This window comes from Pieris rapae, chromosome 7 (genome assembly GCF_905147795.1).
Source record: "Pieris rapae chromosome 7, ilPieRapa1.1, whole genome shotgun sequence".
Classification (NCBI taxonomy): Eukaryota; Metazoa; Arthropoda; class Insecta; order Lepidoptera; family Pieridae; genus Pieris; species Pieris rapae.
The window spans coordinates 3,121,181-3,146,849 of record NC_059515.1 but is presented as its reverse complement, the minus strand read 5'-3'; the positions used below and the strand labels follow the sequence as shown (position 1 = coordinate 3,146,849).

General features: G+C 33.8%; 1 protein-coding gene across 1 annotated transcript in view; it reads left to right on the top strand.

Annotated features, from left to right (window-relative positions):
* The first annotated feature begins 19,642 nt into the window (after nucleotides 1–19,642).
* The window catches only part of LOC110992708 (mucin-12), a 29,750-nt gene continuing 23,723 nt past the window's right edge, over nucleotides 19,643–25,669 (top strand). Inside the window, exon 1 of the mRNA XM_022258632.2 lies at nucleotides 19,643–19,968. The gene's annotated coding sequence lies outside the window, so the exon portion shown is untranslated. The remainder of the gene's footprint in view (nucleotides 19,969–25,669) is intronic.

The window sequence follows — 25,669 nt, the reverse complement described above, 5'->3', positions numbered from 1 at the left end:
AACAGTTACATTAAGTTAAATTTATTTATTTGTTTTGGTTAAAGCATTAAAGTTTAACAAATAAAAGTACTATTTTAACGTATAGTTCAATGTCGATCAATAATGTTTAACTGTAATGATCTTTCACAACAATTAATTATTTTTTACTACTGTTCATTATTTAACAAATTAATTAATAGGCATAAATAGAAATACTCTTAATAATTTTTTGTTAATAATTATTGTTTTTTTTGTTTTTAATGTTACATATACAGCTACTATGTAAGCAAGTGCATCATATTCTTACCAATAAATAAAGTTAACTCTCACGTATAAAGAACGTATTTTATTATTGTGAAATCTGAATTACAATTTGCATCAAAATCTGAGACCAAGTCCAGATTATGCTAGAAAATCCATTATAGATACACCTTTATCCCATAACATCGCAATAGTTCCATTCTTTCGGAAAATGTTTGAGAAAGTCTTCAAGATTAAATTAAACATAAACTCTAAGCCTCTTCGGCTTAGGTGCAATGATTGAGTATTTAATGTGTCAACAAGCTAATGGCAAGCCAAAGATCATGTTACGATACCAGTTTGGTGAGTAAGGAACAAAATGGTGGTGTACAGTGCATAAATTCTATGCAATGAATGCGCCAAAGTGTGTATGCCATTGAACTTAAGACGGCTATTGACAGGTATTGCGTTAAGACAAATAGACGTTCCGGCGGCTAAGACTGACGTCCGTTTACTTGACCTGCCTCTGTCTACTACAGGCCTGGTATTTCGTACGGCCACAATCTTCCTGGGAACTTCTATGTAAATAGATAAGGGCAAACATGCGTTCTTCGTCTCAGAAAAAGTTTCCATTTAAAACAACCGGTAATTATGTATTTGGTAAACAATTATGTTTCCTAAGTATGAAAATCGAACGATTGACAGAAATTGTTCCGACCGAGACTAAAAAGTGATTTAGATACTAAGCCGATTAGACATAGATTTTTATAGAAGAAACTTAGTGATTTTTATAGCATATTTTACTTTTGGTGTTTTGAATATTAAACGAGCCTTTGAAAGTGCGTAATTTGATTGCATTGGAACAAAAATATTTATTTACCCTCTGGCATTGAGAGTGTCCATGGGCCGTGGTATCGCTTAACATCAGGTGAACCTCCTGCCCGTTTGCCCCTGTTCTATAGTTAGTGCAATAATGTATATTTCTGAAAAATTATTGAATTAAACTTCGCTAACAGAAGCTCCATATGTTTGCAGTTAAATAATTGTATATTATTTCTACAAATTATTAAACTAGATAGCGGTGGCAATATACTAATATTATAAATATATACAGTTTATAATGATGTTACTTAAGTAACACGCAAGGAGCGTGCATAAAATGAAACACATAATATTATAATAGATAAGAAAAGCATATAACCCAAAATTAACGGCTCTTATGACTATAGTAATATTTTGGGAAATTAACGGTTAAATTTGTATAAATAAGGCTATTTACAATATAAATGTATGATGCTCCCGTGAGTTCCGCCCCATATATTTATTGCAAGATTTATTACGACCATATCATCAATAATTATTATTTTTAAGAACCTTTGTATCTTGATGAAAACCGTACTATTATCTATTCGTAGTTATCATTAATTAATTTAACGCGTTTGTACCAATATTCATGGCTATGTATTATGTAGGTATATTGTAGATAGATTAGTTAGTGACCGATTCCTTGTTATATACAGAATCTGTAAATAGGCGCAGAGTTAATAGTATCAATTAAAAAATGAGAAAAAGTCCAGGTCAAGACTCCTGGACCATTCCTTGATCAAAATAATATACACCTTAATAGTACGGGTTGCGTTTCCATCACAATCTGCCGCTTATACTAGCATTTAATTTTACAAATATTTTTCACTGTGAAGTAACAGTAAAGACATTTTATAGAGGTCAAAAACTTTTGTAATTAAAATTTACCCATGTATAATTAGGTTCTAACATTGTTTATCTTCAAAATAATTAGAAAAAAATGCTTTTAACAATATTTCCATTTTAACTGCTTATTGTCTTAGTGGTGTTGAGTTGCTCTCCGTAAATTTATTTGACTCAATTAATTGAGTGTCTTAAATAAAACATTCAGATGTTTAGCAATTCACATTATTAATTAAATTATTCACATTTTTGTGCTACCGTGTTCAGTAATTTAAACATGTTATTATATATAAACATTATTAGCTAAGGTAACTGTTATTACCTAAATATTTGTGTTTTCCAGGTTCCTGGATATACTCATACACATATGTCGTTTTATATCCAATACCAACAAATACAACTGTCTCGAACCAACCTATTTATAGGAGATTCATATTTGCACCGTATACCTATAATTAAACAAGTCTTTCTACTGTTCATTGTTCCGTAGGACTAAGGCTTTAAAAGTACTTCAAGACTACAAGTCAGACTTGCTGTTTGACAGCTGGGAATGAGTCCCCCACACCTCCCACGAGTAACATCATAATCATAGCGTGTTTGACAGCACCGACATAACATATAAAGTTACGTTTTTAGAGCCCAATAAATTCCCATATTCATGTGACGTAGTTAAATAGTTTTCTTTTGTCGTATTCCAAGAGAGCACATTTAACTCCGCGAGGAATAATATGTTCATGTCTAATCCTTTAATGGTGTTCTAACTCGTGAACACTAATGGCTTTGAGGAAGAAATAGGTAAAATTCATCAGTGTAGGAACGGTGTGGTTGTTATTGATTGTGACACGGTAATAGCCAGACCTATGCCAGGCGATAAATCACCCTTGTATATTGAATGATGAACAGATTATAGGCGACCTGCATACACCCAGTATCCTACGTTATTTGGCCTCCTATTGTATAGACCAGTTGTGGGTTATATTGTAAATGTTCTGGTTCGAATACCTCGGTATAAAACTAAGTATCTCATAAGTATTATATACCAAAAATCTCGTTTAAGGATTTATGATTTTTTATAGCGTATCTCGACCCGAGTCATAGCTTGAAGTTTCGTTTTAGACACTTTATGTTACAAATTAATTATTACTGGTTCGTTAATATAAATGAGCATAAACCAAATGTGAAAGTAAAATTGCTTCGGTAAGTTTATTCGCTAAAAGTATAAATTTTAAGTGATAACGAATCTGATTTTTTTGTTAATCGTTCAAATAAATTTAAAACATGTTATAAAGGTTGACGATGCCGAAAAACATATTTACGAAAACAAACGTCTGCTTCCCTAAGTATACTTTTTGTTCACAGTGAGTGATAGTAAAGTAAATCTTTTGAAGCACTTTATTAGTTCACAGGTCATGGATTCGATTCCCTGAAAAATATGCTTTTTGGTGCGAATTCTGAATGAAGTATATCATAGCTGAATAAGGAATAATATTTTAATTAAGCTCCTATTTACAGTGAAAAACTCCTTAATGCTAAATTATGCTATCAAGTCTTTGCATTTTTGTTTTAACTTTGTAAGTTGATTGTGAACAGGATTGGAACAGGGTTCGATATCCTTGTGGACATGGATTGGATGGACTTTAGATGTTTTGCTTTTTTTGGTTTACTCAGTCAAATCGACCCTTAATTCAAGTCCCGTAGGTATGCACACATTTCTCTTCCACCATTGCACAGGGAGAATGTATCACTAGCCTACACCGAGAAGGAGAAGGCCGATCTGCTGAGGTGTATGAGATGAATCTCTAGGCTGACAAACAACACGACTGACTTGTAGTCACTAAAATTGATTAACAATAGTTTAAATATTTTCGCTATACACACATAGGTTCACATTAAGAGGTTTTACGTTATGGGTTCTAAAACGCTATTATTTTAAATAATGCCTAATGATGTCAGTGAACAATTCCATGAAATTGTGATTCGTCGTAATTTAGGAATAACATTTTAAAAGGATGCGTTAATCATAACCACGTGTGTTTTGCGGTAACAACTTCTTAAAAATATGAGTATCATTATTTTTCTGTTATTTATGTATGAAGCAGGAAAATAATTGATTAGTGAATAGACCGAATTAGATAGTGTCAATAACAAATATAATGTAATATAATATAAGTTACAAATTGAAAACTACTTCCGTTGTATCCGTGCTTGATGGTTTAACTAAGCCAGATAGTTGCCAGTTTTATAACTTATAATACTAAATGAATTGATTGTATTTTTTTTGGTAAGTTTAAGTTGCACACTCGACTAATTTAAACATAATTTTATTGGTGTTGATTTTATCCTTCTAATTTACATTAATTACTAAAATAACCGTATGTCGTAAGAATAAATTCGAATCTATGAATAAGATAATAAATGTTGCCATGACATTTTAATGCTACGGTCCGTAGCATTTCTCTCGCTACGTTGTGAAAGAATAATAAGTCATCGGGGGACAACGTAATAATCATTTCACGAATAATTACTTTCATTAATTAAATTTGTTTATATCAGGGCTTTTGTGTTGCGAAAGTTATTGTACGTATATTTTACAATATATTTATGAATAAGCTAAAGTCTGCAAATACAGGGGTCTAGGCTCTGAATATGATTTTGTCACATTCGGTGTCGAGACCCTTGGTCCGTGAGGTCCTAGCGCGTTAAGGCTTTTTAGGGAATTATCAAAAAGGTTAGTCGACATTACAGGAGAACGAAGAGCTGGCAGCTACCTCGCACAAAGAATTAGTCTAGCTATTCAAAGGGGGAACGCTGCCAGTATCTTCGGAACCTTGCCTAAAGGGACTCCTTTTAATAATATTTTTTAATAATTAAATTTTAAGGTTAGTTATTAGATATATTTTTATGTATAATGTTATTTGTTTTGATACATATTTCTTTTATGAATAGTACATGTGTTTTTCATACTAGTGTATAACTCAGCTCCCAGGTACTTTAAACGGGCTAGGGCCCAATTAGAGCACTTTCCCAGATTTGGCTAGAAATATGGCCTACCTACCTTCGGGGACTCGAGCCTTCTGGTTTCTTGCCAAAGTTGACTAAGAAAATTTCTGTCAGCTCTTTCTTCCACAACTGCATAGGGAAGGCAAAGGAAGCTAGAAGAAAATGTATATAAGCTATATAATAAATAATAAAGCTTTGGCATAGACTAAAGTTATATATTACAAAGTTTTAATTACGGCTTTGATATTCAAGACACATCAAAGAAACGCCGTTAGTGAAACGGAAATATTTAGCGGTAATTAGGATTAATGAGAAACGAACTGAAAGAGCTTTTGACACGATGTAATGTGAGACGACGACTTAGGAGTAACATTTGGGTGTTTTTAGTTCGCAGAAACAGCATAATTAGCGCATTAATTTGTATGATAACTGTTAAATCCAATTCACATGTTATGAATTAATTTATGTGTGTTTATTTTATTTTAAAAATCATGATACATAATTAATAATAAAATCTATGTTATTGATTCATACTCAAAGAAAATTAACTTTTAACTCTAGGCCTCAAATCTCAGTATCTGTTTCGTAATCATTTTTCAATCTAATACGCAAGTGATCAGCCTTCTAAGCCTGCAAACCATCGATTTTTTGGGTCTAAGACGTTTCCTTACGATGATTTCATTCACCGTTCGAGTGAACTATTTCAGTCTTCAAAATCAAACCCCTTAATTGTACCTACTGCGATAAGTAATTGACTTGAATTAACATGTTTTTTTTTCATATAATATCGTACTTAAAATTGTATTCTATTAATATTAGAAAACCACTATTGATTAAACAAGTGGTGGTGTCTTTACCATGATTAATTGATAGTATTAAGGTAAAATGTAGGCTGCAAAATCAGTAAATTATTTAGGTCTGTTTTCATTGGCACGCATTTGATAAGTACTGTTATCGAAATAAGTATAACAATATGTTGGACCTACGTTTCTCACAGAAATTAAGAGCAATAACGGTCACTTAGGGTAATATTAAAACTTTTTGATTTTTTTCTTTTAATTTCCATAATCTGAACCACATCTTGACAGCTACAAGTGGCTGGAGAGTTGTTGTTCCGCACTCGTACTATATATACGGTATTGGTTTGTAATATTTTGAGAAATTATTTCCAGAGTGATTTTTATATAGTACAAAAGAGTTATTACAAAGAAAAAGGTATCCGGGTAATAATTGTTCATTCTAATGATTAAAAAATAGCCTTTTCGACGCAAGGATAATGCACGATTTTGGTTTTATCTTTACGAGTTATGGCATCGATCTAGTTGGTTGTGACTCCACTGAAGTGGTGTTGAGTAGACGTTAATTTCATTACCCCAATGTAAAGTATAATGCATTTCAAATGGAAAGTACATTAATATGTTTGTTTCAAATCGGATCCAGATCTGAAAGAAGAAAGCCTGTTTCGAGTAAAAGTAAACGATGTACTTACTATATTTTATTACACATTATATTGCTTATTATAACTGTTGACGACAGTAAAAAAATTATTTATTAATAAATATAAAAATATATATTAATAAAAGATTCATCAAAAAAATGTATTAGTTATTTAATAAAATTAACTAGATAAATCACTTTCAAATTAAAATATAAATATAACTTAAATAGCCACAAAAAAACGGACGCTATCCACAACAATGCGATAGTGCCTCGCCTCTTCCCGTCTTTAAGTTATAATACTTTTGACATTCGAATATTTAAAAAAAATCGTTATTCCCTATTTAAAAATTGACGAAGTTCCTTTTTATCCTTTCAAGTATCCATACAAGCATTGCATTGGGCGGGTGCGATAACGAATCAGATAAAATGTTCAATAAGAAAATTCCAGGCAATTGGCAGCCTCCGTCTAGACACAGATTACGTAAAATAGCTGAAACTTGTTCCTTTTTTCCAACCTTTATAAATTCTGGACCTATGCTATTCTCGAAGGTTTTATTGTATCCACGCATCGTGGAAGGTTTTGTTGCTATATGAGCCGTTTCTTTTTAGTACTTATTACCTCTTCACATCTTTGTGAGTTTTTTTAATTCTTATTATTTACGTTAATATTGATCGATTAAAAAAATGTTTATAGACGCTAACCACACGCAATACTTAATTGATATAAAATAATATAAATTTGTCTCGATACTTTTCTAATTTATTCACACTTCGTTAAATAAAAGCACAAACACTTTACCGTACAGCAAGTCTTAGATGTGCACATAGATAGAAAGTTTATAGGTGAACAGCGAATTTCATTTTAATTTGGATCGAACTTACGCCCTCAGGGATGAAAGCACGCTAAAGCCACTCGGCCAACACTGCATGATATTTGTTGTTGTATTTTTTTTTACCAATACAAATTAATATTTTGCTCTCATTCACCCATATTAGCAATTATTCACAGAACCATTATTCCCATACATCACCAATGGCAACAGATGGGGTACCGTCTCTTCGTATTAGTCGTTAATCAGTCTGTCATTATTAATGAATGTCGATCGTTGACGTGCCCTTCGAAAATATTTACAAAGGAACTTCTAAATTCGCCGCGCAAATGTTCATCGGCCTAGCTTTATACCCTATAATGGAAATTGCGGAAACTTAATATAAATCGCATAATCCAGTTCGGTGCAGGGGACGTTTTGGGAGGATAAATCTCAATCGGGGGTGAGGCGAGGACTGCGGGAGGGTAGCAGACTGGCCCGCCCGGCCATCTGCTGCGCCGGCTAATCAATAATATTTAGGAAGCTTCTAAAATTACTTAAATATCTTAAAATACATACAGGTTTTGATTATTATGATTTACGGTATAACGAACGAGGGGAAATGTGTTAAAGATAAATTTTCTATTGAATCGTCTCACGAACGACTTACCTTTGTTGAAAATATAAACAATAATAAAGCTATGAATTAAAGTTTAGTCCTTTATATCATTTACGAGAGCCGTAATTAAGTAAGTCCCTTAAAAAAACGCGATATTCGCCAAATAAAGTTACCGTGACATGCCAAATGACACTTCATTGTAATTTGTTTATTAGTCGTAAAGTTTTAGTGAAGGCCATATTTTAGATTTCTAATCTTTCATTATACAATGTAAATTATTGTTTAAAAAATATTAATCAAAATTTATATTTATTGTGGCGTCTATCTCATGCATACATTTTTTAATAAAAATAGGGACATAAATGTTTAAAAGTACAATAGATTTCATTTGATAAAGTTAAAACCGAATTCGTGATACTATAAAAAATTTGTGACCTGAGTTACCATCATAGCTTTAGCCAGTTTGCTAAGAACGATTTTGCTAACAATACGATATAAATTAATTTCTTTAATCTCAATTAAAACTGGATACATAATATAACTTTGAGTACTCTAAAAATTTATGTAAATGTTTGTATTAATAAATTTATTCTCCTTATCATGACGTTAATGATAATTAGAATTTATGAGAGATACCTACACTAACAACAGGGTTTGAGTCATGATCATGACGCAAAATGACGTTTTAAAACCCTGGCAAAAAATAACCTTATTATTATTAACCTGTGGTTGTCTCAGTTGAAATTCAATAATAAGAGGCGTATTTTCCCAATCGTGCGGTGAGTGGTCAGCCGAGTGAAGTCTGATGAGTCACGGGCTAATCGTACTCTCACAGGTACTCCGGAGTCCGGACCTTCCTATAACTACGCCAGCATTCCTGGCGAGCGTTGCCTCGCTATATTCGCAACCACTCTGATGCAATATTCAACTTTACCACGTCCTTGCAATGCCGTAATTCGTTACTACAACTTTAATCGTATCGTCTTCATCCTTTTTTCTACTACAGGTTCTATCCAGCCTGCACTCAAGGCCGTTTTGGCGCCTTTAATTGCCTTTTGTCTATGGAATTACAGTTGATGTCATTAAATAGTTTGTACATGTCTGGGTAATGGCGACCAACAAGTTTTTATTCGAAAAGTTAAAAGATTGAGTACAAGCGAAAAGATGTCTTGTTTAGTGGAGCACGTTAACGTTATACAAATAAGTGGCGAATGTCTGTCATGTTGAGTGGCAAATTGGCAGCGTCTCTGCATTTGTTCCACGGCGGCCGGCGATGTGTGCTGCGTTCCGCGCGCGTAACAATGGACCTTGTGCCAGCTCACTTACCGACCAATGTCTATGTCAATGTCACTGGCATGTAATTCAATGGGAAAATGAACAGAATAAGCGAGTTCGCATAATTGTCGCACAGTTTTAATGCATAAGTTTGATAGGAGACAAACTTATTATCATTTTAGGGGTAATTCGCAATAATGATATGATAACGAGAAATATATTTTGGTTATGATTTCGTTTCGTTAATTAAGTATCTAGCTTACAATACAGTAGGTACCAGTTATGTGCTGCCAAATGACTCAGAGATTGGCAGTTAGGACTATGCAATCTCATTTACTAAGCGCATGATCACGATCGAGATCACGATTTCGACAAATGAAAAATAATCGAAATGTATGTCGCATAGTAAGTGGGTATAGTCGTCTCGATAGCCGATAACCTCATCGTGACCGTACTATGTATGTGACGATAGATTCGTTTAGAATTGCCGTTACCTTCTTCACAAAATATCTTTACTGAATTTTGCGACATCTCTCCGGCTATTTAATTGTCATGTACAATAAATTCAAAACTTTCACGTCTCTTAACAACGTTTATGCAAGATATTTCTTGCAACATTAATTGGGTAGCATTAATTATGAAAATCCTAGACCTACCTCTGCAAAAAGAATACATTTTTTTTTTTTTTTTTTTTTTTTCTATATACATGTGTCTTCACTGAGACATCATGGAACATTACGATCTAGCCTAACTTAAGACTAATAAGTAATTTAAGTCTAACCTAATTTACTAAAAAGGATTATTATATAAGTGAGTGTCCAATAACACTACTTACAGTCTCTATTAAAGGGAAGAAGACACTCTGTTCTTGTGTTCTATGTTGCAGACACTCTTTAGCACTTGATATTTACGTACATTATCACTAAATCACTAGTTCAAATGGTTTTGTCCTTTTCAGTCTTCTCACTAAGTCCGTGGTGTCAAGGAGTTGGATAGCCTCGACATTCACGTGATGGTGGAGCCTATGTTCGTGTGCTCCAGCAGTCTTTTTTATTACTGTAGCGACGTCCTCAACATTAAGGTCCCGGTGGAGGTCGTAATTGCGAATGTACCAGGGAGCATTGACTATTCCCCTGAGCACTTTGTTTTGGAAACGTTGGATCACTTGGATGTTACTATTACTGGTGCAGCCCCACAGCTGGCAACCATAAGTCCATACAGGTGTCAGGACTTGTTTGTATATCAATAATTTATTTTGTACTGATAAGGTGGAATGCCTTCCGAGCAACCAGTACAATTTAGTGTAACGGAGATCCAACTCTTCGCGCTTCTTTTTAACATGGACCTTCCATCGTAGTTTAGTGTCCAGCGTCATACCTAGGTACTTAGCTGAATTTTCGAACGGCACTTTGTCGTTATCAATGTATACTGGCAGGTAATTTGATGTCTTGTTGGAAAAGTTAATGTGAACTGATTTCGACTGATTTAGTCTTATCCGCCACTTCTTGGTCCACAAGCCAACAATATTTATAGCTCTTTGTAGTTTTACTACCGCTTCCTTTTCAGTAGCTGCCGTAGACATGATAGCAGTATCATCGGCAAAGGTCGCGATTATGTTATCTTCTAGTTCAGGGATATCGCACGTGTATAAGAGGTACAGGACCGGACCTAATACACTCCCTTGCGGCACCCCAGCTTTTATTTGTTTCAGTTCTGAATAATCATCTTCTTGTCGTACCCTAAACGTTCTTTGTGTTAAATATGACTCGAGGATATTTGAAAATTGACGAGGCAGTAGTTTCTTCAATTTGTAAACAAGTCCTCGGTGCCACACTTTGTCAAAAGCCTGAGCTACATCCAGAAAGACCGTGGAGCAGACTTTTTGTTCTTCTAGTGCTATTTCAATATTATTTGTAATTCTATGGACCTGCTCTATGGTAGAATGTTTATCTCTGAAACCGAATTGGTAATCCGGTATGAGCTGCTTTTTGGCAATAATGGGGTTAAGACGTTTGAGAAAGAGTTTCTCAAATAGTTTTGCTATAACAGGTAACAGTGAGATTGGCCGGTAAGATGTTACTTCGTGTGGTGGTTTTCCTGGCTTGGGAATCATTATAACTTCCGCAACTTTCCACATACTGGGAACATATTGAAGTCGAAATGTGGCATTAATTAAGGTTGTCATTTTAACTACGGCTTTACGGGGGAGATGCTGTAGTATCTCACCCGTAATTAAATCAAAACCTGGCGCCTTTTTCTTAGTTAAACATTTAATTTCTCTTATAACTTCTTTCGGTGTGACTAGACGGATGTTTAACTCTTCTAACGATGTTTCTTCGAAGTCAAGTGAATCTTCTTCATCGATTTGAAATATATTTTCTAGGTGATCAGCAAACCTCCTAACTTTTTGTATGTTACTTGCAGCCCAATTCCCATTAGACTCTCGTAAGGGAGGAATATGTGTTGTAGGTTTTTTGATATTTCTTATCGCTTTCCAGATGGAGTAGTTGGTGGAACCATCAGATGTTAATTGGCTTAGGTATTTATTTATTGAGGTATCTTTATATATTTTTATCTCTCTCCTTAGTTGTTTAGTAAGATTATTCAGATGTTTTTTGTCTTCAGGACATCTTGTGGAATGCCACCTTTTTCTTTGAGCTCGTTTTGTCTGTATGAGATTTATAATCTCTTTTGGAAAGTAGTTGTTTTGTACCTTTTTCTTAAATTTAGGAGTATTGCTCCAAGCAGCTTGTTGGATGTTCTTTGTAAATTTATTTACTTCAAATTCTAATTGTTCCTCAGTCTTTAAAGGTACTCTTAGGTCTATCATATTCTCAAGATAAATTTTGAAGCTGTCCCAGTCCGTATGCGGGTTTACGAGAGATGGATTCTGTTTTCGCTTTATAGGGTCTTCGCCAATTGTGAGTAAGATTGGTGAGTGATCTGAGTTCATATCATTGGCTTCCTCTATTTGGAGAACATTTGGTGATACTTCTCTAAATATGAAGAAATCTATAAGATCTGGTATTTTATTCTTGTCTGTTGGCCAGTAGGTAGGCTTTCCTGTCGAAATAGTATCACATCTCAAATCTTTCATAGCATTGAACAGTTCTTTTCCTTTAGTCGATATTAATCTTGATCCCCAGTAGGTATGTTTTGCATTGAAATCGCCTCCCAACACAAATCTATTTCCAAGACTTTCTAGTAGGCTTTTGTACTGATCATACTTAAGTGCATGTCTAGGTGGGCAGTAGATAGATGAAATTGTTAATGGACACTGTTTCATTGCTACGCTTACAGCCACAGCTTGAATATGCTCTTTTTCATATTTAAATGTCTCATGGTGTTTTAAACTGTCCTTTATTATAACTGTACTTCCCCCACTGGATTTATTACTGGGATGAAGGGCATGGTAGGCTTGATATCCTTTAAGTTGAATGTATGACTCCCTGGTAAAATGTGTTTCCGATACCAAGCAGATGTCAATGTTTTCATGTTTAAGAATAATATGAAGTTCTCTTTGGTGTTTTAATAACCCATTAGCATTCCATGCCATTATTTTTAAAGACATCATTGCTTCAGACGTTTAGAAGCTGCTATTATGGTGCCGCTTTCTAGTTTTTTAAGTCTTTCATCAAAAGATGTCAATAATGAAAGTATGGTGTTAATCTTTTCATCTATGCCTGTGTTAGCTTTCTCATGTTGTTGTGTTGAGGATTTAGCCTTTGGTCCTTTAGTGACCTGAGCAAAAGAAACAGTCTTGGAAACTAGTTTTTCTGGTTTTACAGATTTGACCGGTTCTGTATTTGATTTTGATTTTAAGACGTTTCTCATTTTTTGCAGTTCTTTTGCAACTACACAGCCTCTATAGTTAGCTGGATGTGACTCACCACAGTGAACGCACTTCGGTTTCGCGTCTCGAGGCTTGTTACAGTCTACTGTGAGGTGCTTTGCAGTACATTTTACACACCTCGGCTCCTTGGAGCAGTATTTCTGTGTGTGCCCATATGCCTGACACCTCTTGCATTGAGGAATCAATTTTGGTGATTTCAGTGGCTGTACATCAATTTTGCAGCCAAGTATCGATTTGATTTGATAAATGTTCTTTATGTTTTCCTCATGATGGAAAGAGAGAATGAACATGTTCAGCGGTTCCTTGTTTTTCCAGCTATATTTAACGGCTGCGTCTAAAATTTTAAATCCTTGGAGGATGAGGTCTTCAACTATCCTATCAGGCTTGCAAGAAGCATGCAGATTTTTTGCCATAACTCTTATTGGTCTGTTCTGCTTGTTTTCGTAAGAGAACCACGAGGCTTCTTCTTCTTTTAGATGTTTTGTGATACATCTATAGGTAGCTTCGCTATTGGTATTGATCTTCACCGATCCATTTCTGAGCATTTTTACTGTAAAGGAGTCTTTATTTAATTCTTTTTTCATTAAAGTGTCGTAAAATGATTGGTATTCAATCACATTTTCGACGATAATCGGGGGTGGAAGGGGTTCCTTTTTGGACTTTTGTTTGGCTACTTCACAACAAGTAACTTCTTTCATGGGGGAAGGGGAGGTGTTTAGTTTCCTTTTCTTTCTGCTTTTTTGTCGCACCCATTCCGTTTCTTTAGCCAGTTCTTCTTCGAAAAAGAATACATAAAGTATATTTTTTTCAATTACATTTGGTTCCCCTAACTTGGTTAGGTAGGTGGACTCATTTTCCGCAACTAGACTCAAATATGGTCCGTTTTGCGTAACATAACATGATTGTCAACATCTTTCAAATTCATGAAAGAAGTAAGTAAATTGACATATAAACCTTGTCCAATCCAACAGAATACTATTTATAGTTCTTTAGCTTTTTAATCCAAGAACTTGAATAATGTAAGTAATCTCGTCCATCTTGCCTATTTTTACCAACAAGATATCTTTAGATAATTTAGCAAAAAGCGACAGGATAAGAAGATGGAGGCATGTCGAGTTGTAGGCTTCAACGTCCGACAGTGGGCTGTAGATGCCGCAGCGGAGTGCGGGGTAACCGGGCGAGGCTGTTCGGCTATACGCCGCTCACGGCCGGACTAACCCGTCGCTCCAGGTCAGCGCTCCAGCTTGGCTATTTATAGAGGTGCCCCTTAAACAGAGTAATTATTCATTGATTAGCACTGCGAGGAATAGAGGATTGCGTTTCTGATAGCCATCGCACAAACGAGAATAGTGGCTGGCGCCATACCTCGCCTCGCCCGCTATCCTTACACGGTATTCTAACAACATAAACGGTTCATCGGTCTGTTCTCTATATATTAGGTAACTATACTTAATTATTGTAATGTAACGGTCTTACGCATATCAAAAGATTTGATTGGTTAAATTATTTCTTGTTACGTATATGAAAATACACACCTTAATTAGTTAAGTAATTAAAGGGAAAACCAAATGATTTAGGTCTTTTTAAGATAAAGTATTTTTTACTATTGTAAAAATTGTCAATCTCCTGGTACGGTGACTTTTATTTGAGTCTTCGTTAAAAGTGTCGGGAATTATGTCACACGAAACTACCCTTGGTATAATTTACTTCCACATAAATCTTTCAATGTTCAAGCTGTCGCTGTGAACAAAGCATTTCCTAACGGATTTTTTTGTATCCATTAGCCATCGTCGTTAGCCCTTTTTACAAGAATTTTCTCTTTATTGAGTAAAGGGTAGAATTTTCACGGACGCCAAATGCACCTAATTGAATTAAAATTGTTACGAATACTTTTATCTAAGCAACGTACATAAGCTTTTGTGTCTTTTAAGACAATTATTATATCGTAATTGGATAACTTGGATTGGTTTATTCGGACAAGATTCTATGTCATGTCTTATCGCTTACTATGACGCCCGTATATCAAATCAATACTTTTGTATTAAATAAATAACATAATGTTATGTCTAAAAAACATATTAAAGTTCAGATAGACAGAAGAATGAAAAGAACATAAGTATGACACCTAGTATAGGATATACAAGATGTTCCTAGCTTTGTTCGCCTGAATACATAATACATACATTTAAAAGTATGAGAAACAATAAAATTAATTTAAAGATTTCACATATAACTTAAACATTATTAATACAATTACATCGACAGATAATGGTACGTCGTGTACAGATGCGTTATCAATTTTATAATGTACTCATGAATGAAACAATAACAATATTCCGGAAGTATATTGGTAACTAACTAAAAGTATATATTTATTGTATCGTAAATTGCGCACCTGAGGCAATAAAAATGACAGAGCCCTTTGATTAATTACTATTTTATAACTGGCAAATTGTGTTATCGGCATTGATGCAACATGATGATGACATAAGCATAATAGGTTTTCGATCATGATGGAGGTATTTTTATGCATTTGGAAATATTGCCAGCATTAAAAACAACGGGGACCAATTGTGTATAGTATTTTAACTTTACATAAGTAACTTTCATTCACTTCTACATAGAACTAGTCATTTTAATCGCAGACAGGGCAATGTAGATTACAGAAATACATTTTTAATATGAAGAGTTTTTTCTCGACTCACCATATTTATTTATCTGGATAAAGCACCTTGCCGTTTCTGACTTGCAATTTTATTTACCAACAGTTCGCAACGCTTCAAGAAACTTGAACTTTTATCTAGATTCTAGACTATAGGGAAGCCCATAGCAACCAATGTTTTAATGTTATCTAAGATATTATAATATGTAACAATTTTTTTATAACAAGCCAGTTAGTGAAGTTATGCGTGTAATTTAAACCATGACAGGAGGGTCGTACCTTCGTATCCTAACTGCTCACCAATGGACCATTCTATATTTCGAATTAAAATTTGCCCGTAAGTTTAAGGCTTGCGCGTATACTGAAAAATCGTGTGTCAGGCACAGTATTAAAGAAACGTTATAATTGGACGCAGGATTCTGAAACAATCGGCGTATTTTTATTCTTCGTAGTTGTATTATACGCTTAATTTCAATAAATTGATGAGACATTAAATAATTAGCATCCTGCCGTTCCCAATTTTACGTTGATCTAAATTTCACAAAATAACAAGTAACTCGAACGAATTCGAATATCCGGAAATGTAAATACCGTTAGTTCAGCAATTAAAAATTTTTATAAGGCAAAGGCTGCTTAAAGTGGTGTTTCAAGGGTTCCGTCCGTTTATTTAACGCTCAATAAAACGACGACGTTAAATTGATATTATCATTGATTCTTTGATCGTCTTTTTTCGGAAAGTCAATTATATTTATCGAAGATAAGGATAATTTAACAAATTCTGTTTTATATACTTCTTAAGTGTCAACTCGTGAGATTCTGCACCATACACCTCTTACACCTTTTTTTCGGTGAGGGAAGACAACCTAACCCATCATGTCTTGGTCAATATCTGGTACACTTACTTGCATCATAGAAACAGAGGCAGAAATAACCCATACCCCGTTTGGGGGTTACGGGACTTCATACAATACAGGTTTTGCTCCAGTTGCAACTTTTTACTTGCGTACTGCAAGTAAATATATCTCGGTATTTTTAGATAGAGCATTCGACAGTTAACGATAACCAATGTAGTAACGTAAATTGTATAACATCCAATATTAAAGTTGCCTTTTAAGGAGTGTAAATATGGCGGTTTCTAGGTGGCTCTTTTTGGAAGAACCTACTTTCCGAGCCATATATATTATTTGAATATCTGCATTGACTTATACTATTGCTGTCAAAACAACTTGTTTTCTGTATTTCTCCATTTTCCATCGTTAGATACATTAATCACAAAGACTAAAAGTCCTATGTGCGATAATAATTATAGTATTTAATAATAATTTAATCCATATCACGGTTCGTGAGGGTTATTCTTGAATTAGTCGATATAATGAAGGAATTCGCGGAAGGTCTGAAGGATTCGCACAAATTTTGTACGGTGCTAAATGTGGGGTCAATAATTTGTGTGGTTTAAGGAACAAAGGTTTAGCCTGTGTTAATGTTCCTTTATTATCAGGAAACTTGAACTTGATTCTAAACTAAATTAGCTCTAGATATAAAATCTACCCAGATTTAATTAGACATGTCAATTAATATATAGATAGGACATATGAATTTTCGTATTACTCGACATCAATAGAACCCTAACAACCATCTGGTATACAGTAATAAAGGATTGAACAATTTTATTTATTTACCTGCTATCAATCCACGTTTTACCCTAGCTGTATCAATTAATAGATATTTCCTAATTGCTAAATCTCTCTCATAGGCTATAATCGATTTCTTATTTTGAGAGCAGTCAATAAATTGATATTAATAGAGTTCGGCGGCTTATAGGTATTGTGACGGGGTGTGCGTTTTGGGGTGGACAAAATCAATAGTTGGTACATACGAATAGCTACCACTACATTCACGAAATCTGCACACATTGCGATTCTTTATTTGGCTTATATTTGCTCACGTACGCCTGAACTTATTGTCTTACGATTCCTAGCAGGTGGCGTTCATAGCATCTCATACACTGAGAGCATTCGGACTGAAAATAATACACTGAGCGAGCTTTTTTATGTATTCTACGCAGAATGGCGCGTTTTTATTATGTAAAGTGCTTTTCTTAAGTTTAATGCTGCAAGGGGTTGTATTTATAGCTGGCAGTTAGTGTTAAACATTCTAATGAATACTTAATTAGGTCCGAGTTTGTCCTAGAGCATTTAAAAAGAAAACCAACAATCTCACCACTACTTAAGAATAAAAATTTAATACAAAATAATGAATAGTTTTTTAAACTTATTTCTATGTATAATGCCTTATCTTATGAATTTATTGGCCAGGCGATTGTTGATCTATCAATCATAATATTTGCGCTACAGTTAAGTTTAAAAAAAATGTGTGTCACATTACGGATACCAGAAATACCCAATAATAAATTAGCATAGTAATGTTTGAAGCCGTTATTTTACGATTGGATTTGCTTTAATTAATTAAAACCTAGTAACTAATATCTAAAGTAAATCACTGTAATAACTAATTAGGCGTTTATAAAACGAGGTTTATAAAGTAAAATCACGTGAATATAATTAAAGACATTATGATTATTTTATTTGTTAACCCTATTTGTGGAAATCTAGCAAAAAATCTCAACCGAAATAATGGTTTCACGTACGTTAGATTCAATATCTTTGAAAGCCATTATATGATTGTAAATATACATAGTAAATTCAACTACTATATGTGTAGGTTATATTGTTATAATCAACAAATTTAGTAGGTTTAAAGACAGAATGCAAGTTGTAAAAAAATACGCTCAAAGCACGTCATTTTAATTATATCATAATTCTATTACAGTCAACATTCTCAAGCGAAATGTCACTGGCCTTTAAAGATTACGTCGGGTAATAAACAGTGAAATGATAATTGAAAAGTTTTATGTTATGAAGATCTATTTCTGCGGTGATAGCTTATTTAATTGATGAAGGCTTGCGATTTATCGCCACATCTAATTGATTTATGAAATGTATATACATAAATTACAACTAATATCTTAGATGGGAATAGAAACGATTTGAATTAAATTTGAATTTTGGTTAACGATTTGCATAGGTAACACCTCAAGCCAAGCGGAAATGAAGTTTGAGTGCGTTTAAATGGAGTTCTGGAATTATGAATTCATTTAAAAGTGTAATAGTATAAGTTGATGGTTATAAGAAATGTTAAAAAATACATCTAGTGTTCTATTAGCTGTCCAATTAATTCCATATTATTTGTCAATTATGATAGTGTTCTGGTTCGTTCTATTTACGTATCATACAGGGGTATTTATTTTATTTTTAGACTAGTAATAAAGTCCTCAATATTTTTCTTTAAAAATTAAATAATAGTGCCTAAACTACGTGTTGTAATAGAGATTCAAACACAAAGATACAGATATTTCTTTGATAATGATTTTACACTTTATGTTGATTTTTAATTGTTATTGTGTATCCTCCAATATCCTTAGTTTAGGAGCTTCATTCCCTCACAAGTCCATTGCGTAGGTTGTCTGCAGTTTTCAATGTGCGTTGTACTGGTCAAGCAAGTATCTATCCTGTTCTCTAGACTGGAGCTTTGAAGCACTGACTATATTGAGATAAATAATGTTAACATCCTCGGTTTGATATTGGTTATTCGTCGACAACTTCCGCGACGTCCAATTAAGTTATAAATCAAGACTTTATTAACCTCTTTTTTATACAAAATAACGAAAATTAAAAAATAAACATTTTCATTAACGTACTTAGCACTTATATAACGGATACGCTTGAGTTGTATTCACCTGCAAGTGAGTGTAAAGCAATTATACTGCGTGGCGTGTATTAACTTCGTGTATACGGAAATCGTGACAAGTTCGGGTGGCTAGCCTTTGCTAATTGGCTGTGATAGATAAGCAATAAAATCAATCTGGAGGACACCGACTGCATCTTCAATTTATGCCGATGTGGATTCGCGATGCGTCCATGGTCCGGCGCCGGCCCCCGCCACTGCTCCTCATATTTATACGTTAAGGCGGGCACTGCGCAGAGTTCAAACGTGCGACGGGCGTTCGAAACAGTAGACGATAGTAAGATCGCAACGCGTGGGTAGGCAGTAGGAAGAGGCTAGGGCGACCGGCGAGTGCAGTGTGCAGTGCGTGCGGACCGTGTATTGCTGAAAGCTCGCGCTGCGAAGCCTCCGAGAGCGGCGGCATCGCGCGAGCGCCCGCTTCGCGTCAGTGCCGGCCCGGCCGTGCCATAGGCATCACGTTTCCCATACCACTGGCTATTTGCTGCTGGACAGTGCCACTCTCATATACAACGACTTCGAATTTTTATAACGAACACTAACCACCACGGAAGTGGACGCGAGCTTACTACTGAAAAGTGTGGTAAGTTTTTTAATATTTTTATTTAATTAATTTTGCTGAACAAAGCCGAATTTTAAATTATTTATAACTAAAGTTATTGTTTGACTGATTGAAAAAGTTTTAAAAGTTTGACTTGCATTAGCAAGTTGGGAATAGTTTGAAGACAACGCTTTACGGCTGAAAGAGCCGGTTTGAGCTTTTCAAGAGAGCCCCGCCGCGCTATCGTCGCGTCCGCTGAATTGCACATAGCTATTCTATTGTCTTAGGGGACTTTACATTTCAGATTTTAAAGATTTATTTTCATTTTCAATGGTTTGTGCAGTGAAGCGTAACTGTTTTATAAAGGAAGCTATTTTAATAGTACACTAAACGCGATGTTTTTAACACTTTATAATGCAACACTTTACAATGCAAGTGAATTTTTTTGAGAATATTTCAAAATTTATGATTTCCAGCAGTGAGGTTTTGTAATGTAGATTAATAAAAAATCGGTAAAAATAAACCATTTCAATAAGCCTTATATTTATCTCACACGTTATTAATAAAGTCAAAGATTCTTAATAATAAAAAAAACCATTACAAAATAAATAGCTTAAATATCACTTACAAATAATATTTTAATCGATTAATTGCAATAAATTATATTATTTCCTGTATTTACCAATGAATATAGAGGCAGCTAAACGATTCGAAACTAATTATTTTTGTAAAAATATTTTTTTAAATAAAAAAAAATTGTCGAAGTTATTTCCCCAGTTTTATGAAACGCTAAGTGGGTATAAATAATAATTAAATTGCAATGCTCTAATGGTAGCCTGCGTACTGATAAAGCTGACGAGAACAAGCGTATCCAATCCGATATTACACACTCGTCTGTACTAATAATTCGCAATTGTAGTTACAGCTGCCACGTTGAACCAAACGTTTAATAACAAAAACTATAAGCTATTTAATGAGTAAATTTATTGAAATAAATATTAATTAACAAAATTATTTAAATCCGACCGTTTTCCTCATATTTGTTTTAGAAATATTAGCTTCCGTGGCTTTTAAGATAATCTAAAATAATAAAGTTTTTTTAAGATTTTTTTATAGTGGTTGAATAATATAATAAAATTGAATTATAAAATTAAATAAAGCCAAAATGGTTAGAAAATAATTTGGTCTGAACATTGGATAGCTATATCATTCCATAAATTGTATGATCTATAGTTTATATTTTAAACATACTAGCCATCAAAAAAGTATTTTACCTTTACGACTTCAACTACAAAATTTATTCTGAGGAAAAATATTTACACATTTTCCTTTAATCGCATTTTTTATTAACATGATGACTTACTGAATCATACCTTCGCATATTCCTTAATCAACTTTTCTTTTTTAAAAAACTTTTTTTTTATAAAAAAAAACAAGAATAAAGTACAGAAAATTCGTTTCTTATTTAATGTACAAATATAATGCCACGAAGCAGTCAAGTCGATAAGAGTAACATCATGTACAACAATTATATTTACATTCTTAATAAAATCAAATAGTTTATTCATTTTAAAAACATTAAATTATCCTTGGTTTTTCAATCTATCTTTACGCGCTCGGAGGAGCAGCCTAAATATTTTCATTCACAAGCATATTTGCACGTCTGGTCTGGCAATTTTTAACGAGCATTTAAATATTTCTTTAAATTTAAATAACTTTGACTATACTTTATATATTTAGTATACTATATACGTGATGATGGATGGTTGTTTTGGAAATAATTGTCAGAGTGTGCAGATAGTGTAAATGTTCGACGTGGTTGATTGCGCAAAGCTCGGCGGGCAGCGGACGTGCATTTGAGTTCAAGAGCAGGGTGAAGGTTCCGACGTAACGCCCTCCATCTTAACTTACGCAAACCGCAATTACAATATTTGCACGTAATCATTAAATCACTATTGAAAACATAAGTGGTATTATTCGATCAAGTGTTTACGCTGTTTTTTTACATTTATTGACTAGGTTTTAAAACATCAAAAACATCAGCTTTTCATGCATTATTATTTAAAATTAAATGTCCTTCGGTTCGGTTTTTAAGTTAGTTAGAATTAAATTTCATCGCTGAATTTCAATGACAAAGCAATAAAACACAACAGTCTCAAAGTAGCCTTGTTTCAAAAACATTTGTTAATACATTGTCGATATAATAACGAGTTACATAGTTAGGTATAACGTCACTTTTCAAATTGCGTCGATAATTTTTACGATTCGCAGGGATTGATGCATCACTGAACATTGTTCACGTAGTAAGCTTCTTGTGAAGCTACCATTCTTAGAATTTAAACATTTCTGCGAACATTACATACAAAACGTTGAGTACTAATATAACTTGGCAATGACAAATAAAATGAATGGGCCATAGAAGAAAAATATATTTATTTACGCGCGCAACAATGATCCAATAATATTCAAATATTGAATTTAGAATATTATGTAAAGTGTACAGTTGTACTAAAAGAAGGTGCTTTAAATTTTTTTTTTATCAATGGATGTGTACACGAGGCTAAACAAAGAAAATATGTTTGAAACCGTTACAAATTCCTCTTTCTCAGAAATAAGCCTCTAATTCTACGGTTATTATAACCACATAAAAATCGTATTCTGATACGCAAATGTTTCGGTTTATATTTATTGTTGAAATGCTTTAAATTTAATTCGACAATGGCACTGGAACAGGTTTATAATGATATAATTATGCAAATTATGAATACCTATGGGAAATATTAAACACGAGGTCTGAAACTAAGTCTCCGAAGTGGAAAATAGTATCATTTTTATTTTTTTTATCTAAATACGGCAACAAATGTATTATTTTATACGTAAATTGTTATAAAAACATACAGTTGTATAAATATTTTAAACATTTATTTTACCGACACCACCCAGATGCAATATTTCGTATAGATAAGATTTGTCAAGATGGCAAGGTCGGAATACTTCCGATTCTTTTGTTTTGCGTAGAGCCTGCACTTAGCGCGCGGAATTACGCTCATTTGATGGCAGTTAAATACCTAGATGACTTCTTCTCTAACGACCCTGATGTTTCGTCGCTTTTTTTGACAAATGCAAAAACACAAGGCCAATAGCATCACATCTTATTGTTTACGGATATCAGAATCATGCCCTATTCATCGTCGATCATATTTAACATTCAAACATAATGACTAGTAAATTACGTGACGACTTAATTTTAGTCGAAATCAGTTGTGATTTTTTATAAGATATAAAAACAGGTTAGAGCAGTGTTGGCTTCAGCGTGCGACTCTCATAGTCGTAGTTTCGATCCCCGGCTGTGCACCAATGGACTTTCTTTCTATGTGCGCATTTGATATTTGCTCGAACGGTGAAGGAAAACATCGTGAGGAAACCGACATGTCTTAGACCCAAAAAGTCGACGATGTGTAGTCACTGGAGGCTGATCTGAATGATTATGAAATAGATTCAGAAATCTGAGGTTGTACATTATTACCATTGATTTATTTTTTTATAATGTTTTTATTTTAATAAAGTATACATGGTGTTCACTCTAGAAGGGTAAATATGCGTTTAAATAATGAAATAGCTAAACGAAAACCTTCTTAAATATTTGTTTACCAGGTTGCTGGTGGTTGGCTGGTGGCAATTTGATTTTTTTAATAGTTTTAACATAGACGTAACGTCTATCCATAAGAAGTTTTAGATAGTTTTAATGAGGCATGACAAGAATTCAGTGAAGCGTCATGATAGCTTTTGAAGGTAGCTTCAACATTCTGGCCAATTTCTGCGACGAATATGAAGAACCTTTTAAAAAATAATACGAAAACTAATTCCCCATATTATAATCAAAGGCCGTGTGTTAATGAGAATATGCGCCAATATTCGTGTAATAGGACGGAAGACTTTTAATGCTATGCTGAACTGCAAGCCTCGCACCGCGCCGTTTCCTAAGAATATTTCAACTTATGGGGAACTCAATCTGGGCTCGTGGGCTCGGGTGCCATTGACCTGTAACAAGTACTAGCCAATATATTGTCAACCATGAAGTTCAGCGGTCGTTGTTTTAAATTTATTCGACTTAATTCACTATTATAATAGTATTTTTTTAAATTACCCAACCGTATTTACGGATAAATGTTCACTTTAAAAAGGCCTCCTTAGAATGAAGACGCAAAATTTAATATGACAATTTTATAGCAAAATATGACGAAGCAATTTTCATTTCCAGTAAATGGTATCATAACACACTTTTGCACGAAATCAAAACCGTTATTCTCTTTTAAGTTTGTTATAAAAACACGTCATTTTAGTTCCTTTACTTCGGTCTTTATTTGTTAATTCAGCCATTACTTTAGACGCTTAGAAATAAAGGTGAAAGTAAATTTGCTTTTCTTATAAAACTGTACAAACTTAAAGGAGTTTTCAAAATTAGATTGGGTTCATTAAATCTCGAAGTGTAGGCTCTTTAATTATTTATTGTTTTTTTTAATAAATAGTAATTATTGTTATTAAATTAATTCTTAATGCGGAATTAAGAATGTTGTACTCAAGTGACGCCTAGACATATTTAGCAAAAATAGGTCTTTGAACATGGTGAATACATTCACTATTAATAAATTGCTAGCATATTCATAGGTTTCCGATGAAGAAAGGCCTGACACAGCTTGCATGTAAGAACCTTGTGCCGGGTCACCACTTGAATATCAATATAGCATAAAGTCTCTCCACACCGGACACAATGACCGATAAAGAAAAACGCACGAATATGGCCTTACGTTCATTCGTTTAGAATTCACATAAAATAACAATACCACATTCACTGTTCGATGGAATGTAGGTTATGATGTTACTTAGCTTTAGTTTTTGCTTGTGCCCCAAGTTTTTTATTACAATTGTAATCGCCTTTCGCGTCAATCAGATTCGTATAAGGCGTGAAAGTTTTAACGTCACTGTTCCCAATATTTTTTCTCATTTGTGACCCCTGACTAATATCTTTTGGTGCTATTCAGTACCTTTATAGAAACATCGATTTATAATTAACAGCCAATTTGTTAGGTATTGACATTTGATTGTGTCTCGAACTTTTTGTTTGCTAAGTATGGTATTGCTTATAGCACAATTGAGTTGTAACATAACCAAAATTGCTATTATGTGACTTTAAATGTTTTATGTTTTAGTATTTATATTGCAAGATCTTTTTTTATTAAAATTACTAATACCTTAAATAATATATTTTTAATAATGGGAAAAGCTTCGAAACAAAAGGAGGCTGTTTCATTTGCTACCTCATTAAAGAGCTCTCGAGACTCACAGCTAAAGTCATGGCACCCACACTCTAAATATCAAGACAAATAGACATATCCACTTTACCATTTACCAAGTAAAAATTCTCAAGTTTTGTTTGCATAGGTCTTTTACCAATTAGTATTTGTACCGATATATATATGAGTTTGTGTTAGTGAAGTGTGTCTGTTGCACTCACTACAAACTTTGTCTGGAGACCGAGCCGACGAGTACCTAGAGGGTGAGGCGTGAGAGAATAAGGAGTCTACTTAACACTGAGCAGCCATTGTTTGCGTTCAAATAAAAGCGGTTTGGATCTTTGCCTTTGAAACTTTCGATCCGGGAAAACAGATATAACATTGACCCGACATTAACAATGTGTACTCGACAGTAATTCGAATTCATTCATTGCCAAATGTTTTTTTTC